The sequence below is a fragment of the Oncorhynchus mykiss genome, chromosome 4 (assembly GCF_013265735.2).
Source record: "Oncorhynchus mykiss isolate Arlee chromosome 4, USDA_OmykA_1.1, whole genome shotgun sequence".
NCBI lineage: Eukaryota > Metazoa > Chordata > Actinopteri > Salmoniformes > Salmonidae > Oncorhynchus > Oncorhynchus mykiss.
In genome coordinates this window covers 7,977,508-7,981,777 of record NC_048568.1, presented here as the reverse complement: position 1 = coordinate 7,981,777, position 4,270 = coordinate 7,977,508, and positions in this window count along the sequence as shown.

Sequence of the window (4,270 nt, the reverse complement as noted above, 5' to 3'; positions counted from 1 at the left end):
AAGAGGTCTTATCTAAGCTTTATATCATTTTCTCACATACAACATGGTTTATTAATTAGTACACTCTGTAGCAAAAATTTTTGCAACAGAAAATGTTTGCAATGAACTAGTTTCTTATTGGAAAATTCAGGTAGGTAACTCCCTGTTTCAGCCTGTGTACTTCCATTTGGTTCCTGGTTAATACACTCCTGTATGCTGTTAATGCCAGAACCAGTAGAGGGAAGCAGTGATTCAATATCAATAATGGGCAATAATCCCTACAATTTACAATTCAAGAGCTTTCCCTTGGGTTTCAATACATATGTTATATTATGAATACCACAATATACTAAACACAATTATACAAATAATAAGACAAATCAATAAATAGCATAATCATAGTAAATGTCAAGTGACTTGACCTGACACATAACAGAAATGTTTATACAACAAAGTTCCATATCTTTTTTTATTTACAGAAATGTGCTTTAGCCTGTTATTTCAACCGTACCCAGCAACTATTTCTTTATTGGTGTACATAAGTCCAATACACACATCTGTCAATGACTGTAGAAGAGAGAAACACATTGATTAACCTTCTATTACAGACACATTTTAGAAATGTTATTTGCATAGCACATTAACAAAATGGTAAAACATGATTTTTAACCTGAATTTCAAAACCTTTAAATTGAATTCAGAGAAATATATTATATTGTTCTCTGTAGAATGTTGATTGTATGAATCTGAAACTTGTTGATTGATTGAATCACTTATGCATCTCAATAATTATGTTGTTAGATGTAAAAAAATATATATATATAACTTTACCGGTCTTTATTTCGGCAAAATAACATGTGTTTCGGTGTCAGTGTCAATCATAGAGAGAAATGAGAACTCTAGATGGATATACAGTTGAAGTTGAAAGTTTACATACACCTTAGCCAAATACATTTAAACTCAGTTTTCCACAATTCCTGACATTTAGTCAGAGTAAGAATTCCCTGTCTTAGGTCATTTAGGATCACCACTTTATTTTAAGAATGTGAAATGTCAGAATAATAGTAGAGAGAATGATTTATTTCAGCTTTCATTTCTTTCATTACATTCCCAGTGGGTCAGAAGTTTACATGCACTCAATTAGTATTTGGTAGCATTGCCTTTTAAATTGTTTAACTTGGGTCAAACATTTTGGGTAGCCTTCCACAAGCTTCCCACAATAAGTTGGGTGAATTTTGGCCCATTTCTCCTGACAGAGCAGGTGTAACAGAGTCAGGTTTGTAGGCCTCCTTGCTTGCACATGCTTTTTCAGTTCTGCCTACACATTTTCTATAGGCTTGAGGTCGGGGCTTTGTGATGGCCATTCCAATACCTTGACTTTGTTGTCCTTTAGCCATTTTGCCACAACTTTGGAATTATGCTTGGGGTCATTGTCCATTTGGAAGACCCATTAGCGACCAAGTTTTAACTTCCTGGCTGATGTCTTGAGATGTTGCTTCAATATATCCACAATTTTCCGTCCTCATGATGCCATCTAATTTGTGAAGTGCACCAGGCCCTCCTGCAGCAAAGCACCCTCACAACATAATGCTGCCACCCCGGGGCTTCACGGTTGGGATGGTGTTCTTCGGCTTACAAGCCCCCCCTTTTTCCTCCAAACATAGATGATCATTATGCCCAAATAGTTATATTTTTGTTTCATCAGACCAGAGGACATTTCTCCAAAAAGTACTGTCTTTGTCCCCATGTGCAGTTGCAAACCATAGTCTGGCTTTTTATGGCGGTTTTGGAGCAGTAACTTCTTCCTTGCTGAGCAGCCTTTCAGGATATGTCGATATAGGACTCGTTTTACTGTGGATATAGATACTTTTGTACCTGTTTCCTCCAGCATCTTCACAAGGTTCTTTGCTGTTGTTCTGGGATTGATTTGCACTTTTCGCACCAAAGTATATACATCTCTAAGAGACAGAACGCGTCTCCTTCCTGAGCAGTATGACGGATGTGTGGTCATATGGTGTTTATACTTGCGTACTATTGTTTGTACAGATTAACGTGGTACCTTCAGGTGTTTGGACATTTCTCCCAAGGATGAACCAGACTTGTGGAGGTCTACAATTATTTTTTCTGTAGTCTTGGCTGATTTTATTTTGATATTCCCATGATCTCAAGCAAAGAGGCACTCCGTTTTAAGGTAGGCCTTGAAATACACATCCAGCTACACCTTCAATTGACTCAAATGATGTCAATTAGCGTATTAGAAGCTTCTAAAGCCATGACATCGTTTTCTGGAATTTTCCAAGCTGTTTAAAGGCACTGTCAACTTAGTGTATGTAAACTTCTGACCCACTGGATTTGTGATAAAATTAATTATAAGTGAAATAATCTGTCTGTAAACAATTGTTGGAAAATTGACTTGTGTCATGCACAAAGTAGATGTCCTAACTGACTTGCCAAAACTAGTTTGTGACGCATCTTCCTCAAGAAATTTGTGGAGTGGTTGAAAAACAGGTTTTAATTACTCTAAGTGTATGTAAACTTCCAACTTGAACTGTAACTTGTTTTAGTATAGACATTGCCATTGAGGGCTTCCATCATTTGAAAGTACTCAACTAGATGGGGATTCCTATGCGCTGGGAGTGATCAGCAAATGATCAGAGAGCATTGTATTCTTCAAATTGGGTTGACTATGATTTGTAATCCAAAGACTAAGGTAATATCCAGAAGCCAAGACCAATATTTATATCAGGACATTGGTCCCAAGATCCAGACAAGTTAAAGGGGATCTGCCTCCTAGAACCAACTTCTCTGATTATAAACGGCCAATGTGGCATCGATATGAGTCAGAATTGTCAAAATGTACTACAAAGTTTAAATATGATAATTTGGGTCATAAAGTTAGTCTTGTCCAAAATTAGATTTGGAAGTGGGTGGGTCAAGACTGGTATGGTTGGGTTGGGTATGGATTACTTACATGCCTAGTTTTGCCAATGATGTCCAATTTCCCAGAGACAAAAAGGTGTGATCAGCTATGTTGTGGTCATGTTAAGTCTCTAACGCACGCACACTTGCTTGCAAAGGAGAGAAAATGGGCTTCCAAATGGGCTCCCATAAAGTTTGTGTAAACTTCTAATGCATTCAACAATATTGAGCAACATGGCAAGGAAGGAGTCTGGTTCATTCTTGGGAGCAATTTCCAAATGCCTGAAGGTACCACGTTCACCTGTACAAACAATAATGCGCAAGTATAAACACCATGGGACCACGCAGACATCAGAGATGGCTGCCATATACACTTTCAATGTAGATGAGGACTTCCCTTCAGCCATAAGCTCCTGAAGGAAAGTCAAAATGACAGAAATTTGGCAGGAAGATGCTAGTTCTGCATGGTCGACACACCACTTCCTAAACACATTCCACTTGTGGGAATACAGCGTTCACATAGAGGATGCCCTGCCTGCCTGAACTGTATCAATTACCAAGGAGGGCAACCCTGCAGCTACAAGGCGGTCACATTCAGGGGCTACAGCCACAACTTCATATGCTAGGTTTGTGGTGCCAAAACATGCCATTCGCTTGTGACATGAGGTACGCTTGAAGAGGGAATTCCCATGGTTGGGAGGTTGTCAGCTGTATACGTTCTGAAAATCAAGGATGCTGTGGCCAATGTGGAGCAACAAGTAGAACTGCTGTGCTTTCGAGACGCATCTTCCTCAAGACATGAGGGAGCAAGGGAATTGGTGGAAATGCATACAGCAGCCCCCTTGGCCATCTGTGAGATAGGGCGTCAACCCCGAGTGGGCCTGCTGGACCCTTGGACAATGGGTTGATTCCTGCATTGCAAACAGATCATCTCCACTACTGTGGGATGTATCCTCCAGTCTGAGGGAAGAGGGCCTCCTCTGGAGAGAAGGTCTGCTGCCTGATTCTCCATCCTTTCTGAGCGCAATACACCTGGTGCAGTGCCATTGACCTCAACCCTCCCTGGTGGTTGATGTGTGCAACCACAGTTGTGTTGTCTGTCCGTGTCAGTACATGTTGTCCTCTCAGTACTCAGAGAAAAAGTCAGAGTGCAAGGTGAACCGCCTTGAGGTCCAGTACATTGATGTGAGCTGTTGTCCATGGTGCAGACCATACACCATGGACCCCTGGACTGGTTCAAGACTGCTTCCCATCCCTGTAGGGATGTGTCTATGGTCAAACTCACCTGGTTGTGAATTGTGCCAAGGAAAACTCCACTGGGAGTTTGAAGTACTAGGCGCCACCATTGTATTGCTCTCCAGAAATGCATTGC